The sequence below is a fragment of the Photinus pyralis genome, unplaced genomic scaffold, assembly GCF_008802855.1.
Source record: "Photinus pyralis isolate 1611_PpyrPB1 unplaced genomic scaffold, Ppyr1.3 Ppyr1.4_LG10, whole genome shotgun sequence".
NCBI lineage: Eukaryota > Metazoa > Arthropoda > Insecta > Coleoptera > Lampyridae > Photinus > Photinus pyralis.
Window position 1 is genome coordinate 6254237 of NW_022170250.1, and position 14752 is coordinate 6268988.

At 38.1% G+C, this 14752-nt stretch overlaps 1 protein-coding gene across 5 annotated transcripts in view; it reads left to right on the forward strand.

Moving 5' to 3' along the window:
* Window positions 1–14752, forward strand: part of LOC116161516 (biotin--protein ligase) — a 53620-nt gene that overhangs the window by 9637 nt on the left and 29231 nt on the right. Inside the window, exon 1 of one of the 5 annotated variants that reach the window (XM_031474876.1) lies at window positions 14040–14145. The exons of the other annotated variants lie outside the window; for them this stretch is intronic. The gene's annotated coding sequence lies outside the window, so the exon portion shown is untranslated. Of the gene's footprint in view, window positions 1–14039; window positions 14146–14752 lie in introns of those variants that run through there. 5 annotated transcript variants of the gene reach the window in all.

The following is a 14752-nucleotide window of genomic DNA, read 5'->3' on the forward strand; positions in this document are numbered from 1 at the left end:
TCTTTCTTTTTTTTGTTCTTCAGTGAAATCTAATAAATGAGCTCTATATCACTCAATACTTAGTGAAGCAAAGGAGAGTTCGGTACAAATCGAGCTCCAGCTGTGCCGTTGATCTTCGTTTTGAAGAAACGAGCCAATTGTGTGCCGAACTCACCTTCGGCTCGCTCGGCAATTTTCTTTTTTCTTTTGGTCTTCAGTCAAATCTAATAAATGAGCTCACTCATCACTCAATAAGGGAAGTTCGGTACTAATTGAGCACCGGCAGTGCCGTTGTGATTCGTTTTGAAGAAACGAGCCGATTTTGTACCGAACTCGTCTTCGGCTCGCTCGGCCATGGCACCTTTTTTTGATCTTCGGTCAAGTGTAATAAATGAGTTCTGCATCAATCAATGACTGGCTAAGCAAAGGTGAGTTCGGAACAAATTGAGCTCCTGCTATGTTTTGTTTTGATGGATCGAGCCGATTGTGTGCCGAACTCGCCTTTGGCTCGTAGGCAATTTTTCTTTTTTTTTGTTCTTCAGTCAAATCTAATAAATGAGCTCTAAATCACTCAATACTTAGTGAAGCAAAGGGGAGTTCGGTACAAATCGAGCTCCAGCTGTGCCGGTGGTCGTCGTTTTGAAGAAACGAGCCGATTGTGTGCCGAGCTCGCCTTCGGCTCGCTCGGCAATGTCCCTTTTTTTTGATCGTCGGTCACGTGTAACAAATGAGCTCTGGATCATTCAATGACTGGCGAAGCAGAGATGAATTCGGGACAAATTGAGCTCCTGCTGTGTTTCGTTTTAATGAATCGAGCCGATTGTGTGCCGAACTCGCCTTCGGCTCGCTCGGCAATTTTCTTTTTTTTTTTGGTGTTCAGTCAAATCTAATAAATGAGCTCACTCATCACTCAATAAGGGAAGTTCGGTACTAATTGAGCACCGGCAGTGCCCGATTTTGTACCGAACTCGTCTTCGGCTCGCTCGGCAATGGCTCCGAATCAATCTATTACTAATGAAGCACAGGTGAGTTCGTTACAAAGCGAGCTGCTACTGAGGCATTGTGCGTCGTTTTGAAGAAACGAGCCGATTCTGTGCCGAACTCACCTTTGGCAGTGACACCTTTTTTGGTCTTCAGTCAAATCTAATAAATGAGCTTCGAATCAATCAATGACTGGCTAAGCAAAGGTGAGTTCGAAGCAAATTGAGCTCCTGCTATGCTTCGTTTTGAAGAAACGAGCTGATTGTGTGCCGAACTCGCCTTCGGCTCGCTCGGCAATTTTCTCTTTTTTTATTTTTCAGTCAAATCTAATAAATGAGCTCTAAATCACTCAATACTTAGTGAAGCAAAGGGGAGTTCGGTACAAATCGAGCTCCAGCTGTGCCGGTGGTCGTCGTTTTGAAGAAACGAGCCGATTGTGTGCCGACTCGCCTTCGGCTCGCTCGGCAATGTCCCTTTTTTTTGATCGTCGGTCACGTGTAACAAATGAGCTCTGGATCATTCAATGACTGGCGAAGCAGAGATGAATTCGGGACAAATTGAGCTCCTGCTGTGTTTCGTTTTAATGAATCGAGCCGATTGTGTGCCGAACTCGCCTTCGGCTCGCTGGCAATTTTCTTTTTTTTTGGTGTTCAGATCAATCTAATAATGAGCTCACTCATTCACCATAAGGAAGTTCGGCTATAATTGAGCACCGCAGTGCCCGATTTGTAGCCGACTCGGTCTTCGCTCGCTCGGCAATGGCCCCTTTTTTTGATCTTCGGTCAAGTGTATAAATAAGCTCGCATCACATTCAATGACTGGCTAAGCAAAGGTGAGTTGAACAATTGAGCTCCTGCTGTGTTTTGTTTTGATGGATCGAGCCGATTGTGTGCCGAACTCGCCTTCGGCTCGCTCGGCAATGTCCCTTTTTTTTGATCGTCGGTCACGTGTAACAAATGAGCTCTGGATCATTCAATGACTGGCGAAGCAGAGATGAGTTCGGGACAAATTGAGCTCCTGCTGTGTTTCGTTTTAATGAATCGAGCCGATTGTGTGCCGAACTCGCCTTCGGCTCGCTCGGCAATTTTCTTTTTTTTTTTTGGTGTTCAGTCAAATCTAATAAATGAGCTCACTCATCACTCAATAAGGGAAGTTCGGTACTAATTGAGCACCGGCAGTGCCCGATTTTGTACCGATCTCGTCTTCGGCTCGCTCGGCAATGGCCCCTTTTTTTGATCTTCGGTCAAGTGTAATAAATAAGCTCTGCATCAATCAATGACTGGCTAAGCAAAGGTGAGTTCGGAACAAATTGAGCTCCTGCTGTGTTTTGTTTTGATGGATCGAGCCGATTGTGTGCCGAACTCGCCTTTGGCTCGCTCGACAATTTTTCTTTTTTTTTGTTCTTCAGTCAAATCTAATAAATGAGCTCTAAATCACTCAATACTTAGTGAAGCAAAGGGGAGTTCGGTACAAATCGAGCTCCAGCTGGGCCGTTGGTCTTCATTTTGAAGAAACGGGCCGATTGTGTGCTGAACTCGCCTTCGGCTCGCTCGACAATTTTTCTTTTTTTTTGTTCTTCAGTCAAATCTAATAAATGAGTTTGGAATCAATCAATGACTAGCTAAGCAAAGATGAGTTCAGAACAAACTGAGCTCCTGCTGTTCTTCGTTTTGAAGAAATGAGCCGATTGTGTGCCGAACTGGCCTTCGGCTCGCTCGGCAATGTCCTTTTTTTTTATTCTTCAGTCAAATCTAATAAATGAGCTCACTCATCACTCAATAAGGGAAGTTCGGCACTAATTGAGCACCGGCAGTGCCGTTGTGAATCGTTTTGAAGAAACGAGCCGATTTTGTACTGAACTCGTCTTCGGCTCGCTCGGCAATGGCCCTTTTTTTTTATCTTCGATCAAGTGTAATAAATGAGCTCTGCATCAATGACTGCCTAAGCAAAGGTGAGTTCGGAAGAAATTGAGCTCCTGCTGTGTTTTGTTTTGATGGATCGAGCCGATTGTGTGCCGAACTCGCCTTTGGCTCGCTCGGCAATTTTTCTTTTTTTTGTTCTTCAGTCAAATCTAATAAATGAACTCTAAATCACTCAATACTTAGTGAAGCAAAGGGGAGTTCGGTACAAATCGAGCTCCAGCTGGGCCGTTGGTCTTCATTTTGAAGAAACGGGCCGATTGTGTGTTGAACTCGCCTTCGGCTCGCTCGACAATTTTTCTTTTTTTTTGTTCTTCAGTCAAATCTAATAAATGAGTTCGGAATCAATCAATGACTAGCTAAGCAAAGATGAGTTCAGAACAAACTGAGCTCCTGCTGTTCTTCGTTTTGAAGAAACGAGCCGATTGTGTGCCGAACTCGCCTTCGGCTCGCTCGGCAATTTTCTTTTTTTTTTGGTTTTCAGTCAAATCTAATAAATGAGTTCCGAATCAATCAATGACTAGCTAAACAAAGATGAGTTCAGAACAAACTGAGCTCCTGCTGTTCTTCGTTTTGAAGAAACGAGCCGATTGTGTGCCGCACTCGCCTTCGGTTCGCTCGGCAATTTTCTTTTTTTTTTGGTTTTCAGTCAAATCTAATAAATGAGTTCCGAATCAATCAACGACTACCTAAACAAAGATGAGTTCAGAACAAACTGAGCTCCTGCGGCTCTTCGTTTTGAAAAAACGGGCCGATTGTGTGCCGAACTCGCCTTCGCCTCGCTCGGCAATGTCCTTTTTTTTTATTCTTCAGTCAAATCTAATAAATGAGCTCTAAATCACTCAATACTTAGTGAAGCAAAGGGGAGTTCGGTACAAATCGAGCTCCAGCTGTGCCGTTGATCTTCGTTTTGAAGAAACGAGCCGATTGTGTGCCGAACTCACCTTCGGCTCGCTCGGCAATTTTCTTTTTTCTTTTGGTCTTCAGTCAAATCTAATAAATGAGCTCACTCATCACTTAATAAGGGAAGTTCGGCACTAATTGAGCACCGGCAGTGCCGTTGTGAATCGTTTTGAAGAAACGAGCCGATTTTGTACTGAACTCGTCTTCGGCTCGCTCGGCAATGGCCCTTTTTTTTTATCTTCGATCAAGTGTAATAAATGAGCTCTGCATCAATGACTGCCTAAGCAAAGGTGAGTTCGGAAGAAATTGAGCTCCTGCTGTGTTTTGTTTTGATGGATCGAGCCGATTGTGTGCCGAACTCGCCTTTGGCTCGCTCGGCAATTTTTCTTTTTTTTGTTCTTCAGTCAAATCTAATAAATGAACTCTAAATCACTCAATACTTAGTGAAGCAAAGGGGAGTTCGGTACAAATCGAGCTCCAGCTGGGCCGTTGGTCTTCATTTTGAAGAAACGGGCCGATTGTGTGTTGAACTCGCCTTCGGCTCGCTCGACAATTTTTCTTTTTTTTTGTTCTTCAGTCAAATCTAATAAATGAGTTCGGAATCAATCAATGACTAGCTAAGCAAAGATGAGTTCAGAACAAACTGAGCTCCTGCTGTTCTTCGTTTTGAAGAAACGAGCCGATTGTGTGCCGAACTCGCCTTCGGCTCGCTCGGCAATTTTTCTTTTTTTTTTGTTCTTCAGTCAAATCTAATAAATGAGCTCTAATTCCCTCAATACTTAGTGAAGCAAAGGGGAGTTCGGTACAAATCGAACTCCAGCTGTGCCGTTGGTATTCGTTTTGAAGAAACGAGCCGATTGTGTGCCGAACTCGCCTTCGGCTCACTCGGCAATTTTTTTTTTTTTTTGGTTTTCAGTCAAATCTAATAAATGAGTTCCGAATCAATCAATGACTAGCTAAGCAAAGATGAGTTCAGAACAAACTGAGCTCCTGCTGCTCTTCGTTTTGAAGAAACAGGCCGATTGTGTGCCGAACTCGCCTTTGGCTCGCTCGGCAATTTTTCTTTTTTTTTTGTTCTTCAGTCAAATCTAATAAATGAGCTCTAAATCACTCAATACTTAGTGAAGCAAAGGGGAGTTCGGTACAAATCGAACTCCAGCTGTGCCGTTGGTATTCGTTTTGAAGAAACGAGCCGATTGTGTGCCGAACTCGCCTTCGGCTCACTCGGCAATTTTCTTTTTTTTTTTGGTTTTCAGTCAAATCTAATAAATGAGTTCCGAATCAATCAATGACTAGCTAAGCAAAGATGAGTTCAGAACAAACTGAGCTCCTGCTGCTCTTCGTTTTGAAGAAACAGGCCGATTGTGTGCCGAACTCGCCTTCGGCTCGCTCGGCAATTTTTCTTTTTTTTTGTTCTTTAGTCAAATCTAATAAATGAGCTCTAATTCCCTCAATACTTAGTGAAGCAAAGGGGAGTTCGGTACAAATCGAGTTCCTATTGTGCCGTTGTGATTCCTTTTGAAAAAGCGAGCTGATTTTGTGCCTTTTTTTGGACCTCGTGAACACCTAATGCAGCTCTTTTGGGGTTTTATTAAAATTCTGTTAAAATTCTCCTCGGTCTTCAAAAACTATGATATTTTACAATTTTCTTCAAATTCTATTAAAATTCTTTTGCGACCCTTCAAAGTCACATTGAAATCTTTATGTTCTCCCGAAATTCTCGTCAATTTCTTCAATTTCCTGAAACTGCCGAAATCATGCGATTTTCCTAGGGTTTTTTTAAGAGCAAAACATATTGAGATTTTCTTGAATTTTTTTTAATATGTTAAAATCAGAGTGCTGACTTTTTTAAAAATTTTCTTACATTCCTCTTTTCTTCATAATTTATGGTCATTTTCTTTCGAAATGCTATTAAAATCGTCTTCAGGGGCAAGCATTACTTACATTTTTTTGAAAATTTTTTGAATTGGCGTTATTGTGGTTATTTCGTTATATACGCCTTCACCGAAGGTAAGTTTTATCTTCAAAATAGTTTTCCTAACATAATTCCGCCATGCCATTTTGAAGGCGTTTAACGCTGGATATATCTTTCTTTTAGCGAAGTACTCTAGACGACTTTTGATTAGGCAAATTGTCTGAGCTGCTCATTGCAACTAACTGCGATTGTCAATCGGAAAACTCCTGCTAAAGAAGGAATACTGAATGGATTTTAAGTACCTACCCGACAGGGGAGGCCTTGTCCCAGGCGTCTTGGTACGGCAAAGTGGCAAAATGTATACAAGAGATTTAATTTTTGTAGAGGATACCTACCTTAAGATCACCTCTTATCGCATACCTACCATTGGAGGGGCCTGGACGAAAAATTAATCACTCCCCGCTAATCGTATTTACACAGAATGCGATAAGCGCCACGATTTTTAGAGCAGTAAATGTTATTATGGAAATTAACTATCATTTGATAAGGACTTGAAAGTCCGAGCCTGATCTTGTTACTAACTGGCCCCCACTGAATGTGTAATATTAATATCTTCTAACGCTTGTCCTTGCCTTAATCAGTGTTGATGCTTTGATTTTGGAGTTTATGAAAGATCGGTCCCGTTTCCCAAAAAAAATCGGATGACGAAAGATCGCGCCCTTCGCCGTTTTTCGCCACCCGTAGCGTTGTGTTCGTTTTATTGCAGGAGTGATTAAGTGTTTTGAAACGACTTAATTAGGTTTATTTAAAAAAAATGCTAATTATGATATAATCGAAACACTAACCAGATATATTCGGTTTTTGTGCTTGACTTTTAGTTTTTCCTTTTTTTCGGGGGGAAATTTATCGGCGGGAGCTAATCAATGGTTTTCTATTTTGAGTTTGTACCACTCTGTGAACGTCCATCGCGGTGACGCGTTTGTCGAAATGATAGCGAACCGAAAGTCTAAAACCCTCTCCTTACCAGTCCCTACCAACCCTTTAGGATACGGAGAAAGGGACAGTTGTTAAGATATTAACTTATCGTTTTTTCATTTGGAGGGACTTAGGTCCGGCACTTACAGTAGGGAATAAACCTAATTTAAAAAAAGAGTGTCTGTACGCCGATTTCATTGGGAATACGTCTAAATGCATTCCTAAATTTGATGCTGACTACTTTGAGAACTATTAAAATCGTTGTTGAGCACAGATTTCGTTGGAAAAACGTGGAAACTCATTAGATTGATGTCCTATAAATGGATTTCATGCTTTTTGAATTAGCAGCTACTTTTTCACGAAGAGTTGTCAGTAAAAAAACGACGTATGGTCGCCGATTTAATTGGGAATACGTCTAAACGCATTCTTAAATTTGATGCTGATTACTTTGAGAACTGTCAAAATCGCTATTGAGCACTGATTTCGTTGGGAAAACGTGGGAACTCATTAGATTGATGTCCTAGAAATGGATTTCATGCATTTTGAATTAGCACCTACTTTTTCATGAAGAGTTGTCATTCAAAAACGATGTTTGTCGCCGATTTCATTGGGAATACGTCTAAACGCATTCTTAAATTTGATGCTGATTACTTTGAGAACTGTTAAAATCGTTATAGAGCACTGATTTCTTTGGAAAAACGTGGATACTCATTAGATTGATGTCCTAGAAATGGATTTCATGCATTTTGAATTAGCACCTACTTTTTCACGAAGAGTTGTCATTAAAAAAACGGCGTATGTCGCCGATTTAATTGGGAATACGTCTAAACGCATTCTTAAATTTGATGCTGATTACTTTGAGAACTGTCAAGATCGTTATTGAGCACTGATTTCGTTGGAAAAACATGGAAACTCATTAGATTGATGCCCTAGAAATGGATTTCATGCATTTTCAAGTAGCACATACTTTTTCACGAAAAGTTGTCATTAAAAAAACGGCGTATGTCGCCGATTTCATTGGGAATACGTCTAAACGCATTCTTAGATTTGATGCTGATTACTTTGAAAACTGTCAAAATCGCTATTGAGCACTGATTTCGTTGGAAAAACGTGGAAACTCATTAGATTGATGTCCTAGAAATGGATTTCATGCATTTTGAATTAGCACCTACTTTTCCACGAAAAGTTGTCATTAAAAAAACGGCGTATGTCGCCGATTTAATTGGGAATACGTCTAAACGCATTCTTAAATTTGATGCCGATTACTTTCAAAACTGTCAAAATCGCTATTGAGCACTGATTTCGTTGGAAAAACGTGGAAACTCATTAGATTGATGTCCTAGAAATGGATTTCATGCATTTTGAATTAGCACCTATTTTTTCACGAAGAGTTGTCATTAAAAAAACGGCGTATGTCGCCGATTTAATTGGGAATACGTCTAAACGCATTCTTAAATTTGATGCTGATTACTTTGAGAACTGTCAAAATCGTTATTGAGCACTGATTTCGTTGGAAAAACATGGAAACTCATTAGATTGATGTCCTAGAAATGGATTTCATGCATTTTGAATTAGCACCTACTTTTTCACGAAAAGTTGTCATTAAAAAAACGGCGTATGTCGCCGATTTCATTGGGAATACGTCTAAACGCATTCTTAGATTTGATGCTGATTACTTTGAAAACTGTCAAAATCGCTATTGAGCACTGATTTCGTTGGAAAAACGTGGAAACTCATTAGATTGATGTCCTAGAAATGGATTTCATGCATTTTGAATTAGCACCTACTTTTCCACGAAAAGTTGTCATTAAAAAAACGGCGTATGTCGCCGATTTAATTGGGAATACGTCTAAACGCATTCTTAAATTTGATGCTGATTACTTTGAGAACTGTCAAGATCGTTATTGAGCACTGATTTCGTTGGAAAAACATGGAAACTCATTAGATTGATGCCCTAGAAATGGATTTCATGCATTTTCAAGTAGCACATACTTTTTCACGAAAAGTTGTCATTAAAAAAACGGCGTATGTCGCCGATTTCATTGGGAATACGTCTAAACGCATTCTTAGATTTGATGCTGATTACTTTGAAAACTGTCAAAATCGCTATTGAGCACTGATTTCGTTGGAAAAACGTGGAAACTCATTAGATTGATGTCCTAGAAATGGATTTCATGCATTTTGAATTAGCACCTACTTTTCCACGAAAAGTTGTCATTAAAAAAACGGCGTATGTCGCCGATTTAATTGGGAATACGTCTAAACGCATTCTTAAATTTAATGCCGATTACTTTCAAAACTGTCAAAATCGCTATTGAGCACTGATTTCGTTGGAAAAACGTGGAAACTCATTAGATTGATGTCCTAGAAATGGATTTCATGCATTTTCAAGTAGCACATACTTTTTCACGAAGAGTTGTCATTAAAAAAACGACGTATGGTCGCCGATTTAATTGGGAATACGTCTAAACGCATTCCTAAATTTGATTCTGATTACTTTGAGAACTGTCAAAATCGATATTGAGCACTGATTTCGTTGGAAAAACGTGGAAACTCATAAGATTGATGTCCTAGAAATGGATTTCATGCATTTTGAATTAGCACCTACTTTTCCACGAAAAGTTGTCATTAAAAAGACGGCGTATGTCGCCGATTTAATTGGGAATACGTCTAAACGCATTCTTAAATTTGATGCTGATTACTTTGAGAACTGTCAAAATCGCTATTGAGCACTGATTTCGTTGGGAAAACGTGGGAACTCATTAGATTGATGTCCTAGAAATGGATTTCATGCATTTTGAATTAGCACATACTTTTTCACGAAAAGTTGTCATTCAAAAACGATGTTTGTCGCCGATTTCATTGGGAATACGTCTAAACGCATTCTTAAATTTGATGCTGATTACTTTGAGAACTGTTAAAATCGTTATAGAGCACTGATTTCTTTGGAAAAACGTGGAAACTCATTAGATTGATGTCCTAGAAATGGATTTCATGCATTTTGAATTAGCACCTACTTTTCCACGAAAAGTTGTCATTAAAAAAACGGCGTATGTCGCCGATTTAATTGGGAATACGTCTAAACGCATTCTTAAATTTGATGCTGATTACTTTGAGAACTGTCAAAATCGATATTGAGCACTGATTTCGTTGGAAAAACGTGGAAACTCATTAGATTGATGTCCTAGAAATGGATTTCATGCATTTTCAAGTAGCACATACTTTTTCACGAAGAGTTGTCATTAAAAAAACGACGTATGGTCGCCGATTTAATTGGGAATACGTCTAAACGCATTCGTAAATTTGATGGTGATTACTTTAAGAACTGTCAAAATCGTTATTGAGCACTGATTTCGTTGGAAAAACGTGGAAACTCATTAGATTGATGTCCTAGAAATGGATTTTATGCATTTTGAATTAGCACCTATTTTTTCACGAAGAGTTGTCATTAAAAAAACAACGTATGGTCGCCGATTTCATTGGGAATACGTCTAAACGCATTCTTAAATTTGATGCTGACTACTTTGAGAACTATCAAAATCGTTATTGAGCACTGATTTCGTTGGGAAAACGTGGAAACTCATTAGATTGATGTCCTAGAAATGGATTTCATGCATTTTGAATTAGCACCTATTTTTTCACGAAGAGTTGTCATTAAACAAACGACGTATGATCGCCGTTTAGTTGGGAATACGTCTAAACGCATTCCTAAATTTGATTCTGATTACTTTGAGAACTGTCAAAATCGATATTGAGCACTGATTTCGTTGGAAAAACATGGAAACGCATTAGATTGATGTCCTAGAAATGGATTTCATGCATTTTGAATTAGCACCTATTTTTTTACGAAGAGTTGTCATTAAACAAACGACGTATGATCGCCGTTTAGTTGGGAATACGTCTAAACGCATTCCTAAATTTGATTCTGATTACTTTGAGAACTGTCAAAATCGATATTGAGCACTGATTTCGTTGGGAAAACGTGGAAACTCATTAGATTGATGTCCTAGAAATGGATTTCATGCATTTTGAATTAGCACCTATTTTTTCACGAAGAGTTGTCATTAAACAAACGACGTATGATCGCCGTTTAGTTGGGAATACGTCTAAACGCATTCCTAAATTTGATACTGATTACTTTGAGAACTGTCAAAATCGTTATTGAGCACTGATTTCGTTGGAAAAACATGGAAACGCATTAGATTGATGTCCTAGAAATGGATTTCATGCATTTTGAATTAGCACCTATTTTTTCACGAAGAGTTGTCATTAAAAAAAACGACGTATGATCGCCGTTTAGTTGGGAATACGTCTAAACGCATTCCTAAATTTGATTCTGATTACTTTGAGAACTGTCAAAATCGATATTGAGCACTGATTTCGTTGGGAAAACGTGGAAACTCATTAGATTGATGTCCTAGAAATGGATTTCATGCATTTTGAATTAGCACCTATTTTTTCACGAAGAGTTGTCATTAAAAAAACGACGTATGGTCGCCGATTTAGTTGGGAACACGTCTAAACGCATTCCTAAATTTGATACTGATTACTTTGAGAACTGTCAAAATCGTTATTGAGCACTGATTTCGTTGGAAAAACATGGAAACGCATTAGATTGATGTCCTAGAAATGGATTTCATGCATTTTGAATTAGCACCTATTTTTTCACGAAGAGTTGTCATTAAAAAAACGACGTATGGTCGCCGATTTAGTTGGGAATACGTCTAAACGCATTCCTAAATTTGATACTGATTACTTTGAGAACTGTCAAAATCGTTATTGAGCACTGATTTCGTTGGAAAAACGTGGAAACTCATTACATTGATGTCCTAGAAATGGATTTCATGCATTTTCAAGTAGCACGTACTTTTTCACGAAAAGTTGTCATTAAAAAACGATGTGTGGCGCCGATTTCATTGGGAATGCGTCTAAACGTATTACTATTGTATTTTAATCTTTTAAAAATTCCAAAAAACGAGATAAGAATTCCCATCTTTAAAATTTGAGGAATTTTTAGTATTTTTCATTTGGAGCGATTTTTGGGATTACTGATCCCAGCCTCAGGTTTTGGTGTTACCCAATTGTGGTTTTTGAATGTTTCAAAAATTCCAAAAAAACGAGATGAGAATTCCCATTCTTGGGATTTCAGAATTTCATTACTCCGGAATTTTGCGGTTTTTCATTGGGGGAGTTCTTTTGCGTTACTGATCTGCCAAGCTTCAGGTTTCGGTGGTACCTAATTGCAGTATTTAAATGTTTCAAAAAATTCAAAAAAACGAGATGAGAATATTTGTAGGATTTCAGAATTGTATTACTCCGGAATTTTAGTATTTTTCATTTGGAGCGTTTTTTGGATTTACTGATCCCAGCCTCACGTTTTGGTGTTACCTAATTGTAGTTTTCGAATGTTTCATAAATTCCAAAAAAAAAACGAGATAAGAATTCCGTTTTAGGATTTCAGGAATTTTAGTAATTTAAATGTTTGAAAAATTATAAAAAACTATGAGAATTCCCATTATTATTATGGTCGGTGTTTCTTGTGAGAACTCAGATCTAGCCTGGTTAACTAATCGCACGGATTAAAATCAAGTAACGATTAGTGTCTGTGTCTGGCGAAGTTGTGTCCTTAAAAAAAAAAATCACACACGTACATTGGACATCTAGGGATAGTATGTAATTCGTACTTACCAACATACCTATTGATGGGCACAATAGCCAACGCTATCAGGAAAGAGGAAAACAAAAAAAAAATCATTATAATAATTCCTGTAATTTTATTAAATGGAGTTTATTGTGTAAGTGTTTCTTTGGCTTTGCGTTTGGGTGGAATACGAGTGGGTTGTGATATTATTATTATTATTATTAGAATTTTTCATTTGGAGCGTTCTTTGGGTTTACTGATCCCATTCTCAGGTTTTGGTGATACCCAATTGTAGTTTTTGAATGTTTTAAACATTTCAAAAACGAGATGAGTTTATTAAGATTTCAGAATTTACTTTACTCTGAAATTTTACTAGTTTTCGTTTGGATCATTCGTTGGGTTTACTGATTCTGGTTTTGGTATTACCTAATTGTAGTTTTTGAATGTTTCAAAAATTTCCAAAAAACGATTTTCATTATTAGGATTTCAGGAATTGTAGTATTTCTCATTTGGACCGTTGCTTGGGTTTATTGATCCCAGTCGCAGGTTTTGGTGTCACCTAATTGTAGTATTTTAATGTCTTAAAAATTTCAAAAAACAAGAGGAGAATTCCTATTCTTAGGATTTCCTTATTTAATCACTTCGGAATTTTAGTATTTTTCATTTGGAGCGTTGTTTGGGTTTTCTGATTCTTTGGTTTTGGTGTTACTTAATTGTAGTTTTTGAATGTTTCAAAAATTCCAAAAATCGAGATAAGAATTTCCAGTTTTAGGATTTCAGGAATTTTAGTAATTTTCATTTGGAGCGCTCTTTAGGTTAACCGACCGATCCCAGTCGCAGGTTTTGGTGTCACCTAATTGTAGTATTTGAATGTTTTAAAAATTATAAAAAACTAGATGAGAATTCCCATTCTTAGGATTTCAGAATTTCATTACTTCTGTATCTCATTATTTTTATTTAGAGCATTTTTTGGGTTTACGTTACCTAATTGTAGTATTTTGATGTTTCAAAAAGCTTCAAAAAAAGATGAAAATTTCCATTATGATTTCAACCTCGATTTCAACACTTCATTATTCCGGGATTTCAGTATTTTTTATTTGGTTTAATTGATTGCAGTTCTCAGACGTTACCTAATTGTAGTTTTTTGATGTTTCAAAAATTCTAAAAAAAGATTTTTTTTTTAATTTCAGAATTTCTTTACATTGAGATTTCAGGATTATTTATTTAGAGCGTTCTTTGGGTTTCCAGTCTCAGATGTTGACGTTAGCGAATAATTGATGTTTCAAAAAATTCCAAAATCTCAAATCAGAATGTTGTTACTGGGATTTCAGTATTTTTTAATTGGGGCGTACTTTTAATTCAATCATTGAAATAAAGAGATCGAGAAGATCAACAGCTTTATAGGATTTTGGGAATTCCAACGGCCGCTTTTTTTGGGCTCCCGAATGGTGATACTGAAAATTGATAAGAATCCAAAAAAAGGATTACAAATTATCAATAGTCTTATGGTCAATATCACAGGTCGCTTGCCTGAACCACGGGGCACCCCACATCGTTGCAAGATAGCGGGAACGGATTATTGATACATTGTAGACATAAATATTGTATTTTTTATTCGATTTGTCTAGTTGTTATCTTATTTACTTGCGTTTTACGTTTAAAATGCTAGTGTTGTTATTGTTCAACGTATTAAAAACGCAGATCACGTAAACACTAAGATATTTCGGTCACTTTATCGGAAAGTTCAGGCGTATTTATTGTGTGAGGTGGAAATCTCTTCGAGATATTCAAACTCATTATGCGTATCTGTATTGCATGGATATGTGGAAAAGGTTAGTGCTTTGATAACATTATACATTGTATAAAACTGCATTGATACTGATAACATTACCATGATTACATTGCAACCGGTCACCTTTTTTTGAACGGTTTTGAAGGGTTGTAGTGGTTTAGGTTTTTTGGTAAGTGTAGCAGGAGGGGAGTTGCTATGTTGCCCTGACACTAACATCTAACATAAGCGCACAGTTAAAAATCATCAACTTGGACAATCCAAGTTCTTCTGGTAACCTTTTGTAATCAAATCAAAAGTTAACAGGAGACCACGAGATTTCCAAAAAGGCATCAGGAGCGCAGGCCTGGCGCATTCGGCATTAATGTAATATACTAATCATCGGTACCAAGTTTTAGTTACACTTGATTTTCGAGTTAATTGCGAACACTGTACCTGTAAAAATATCAGGCGAGTTCGGCATAAGTGTTTCAATACAGCCAAAAGGTAATGCTCTCGATCTTTCGGCAGGTTGCCTCTAAACTTGAGGAGGAGGGGGGAGCATAGAGTTCTGTACAACCCCCAATGAGCGACCCTAGATCGAGTTATTTTGGATGCCGTTGCCCCAATCTTATTCATGGGCTAAAAGGTCATAATGTCGTCTCGATAAT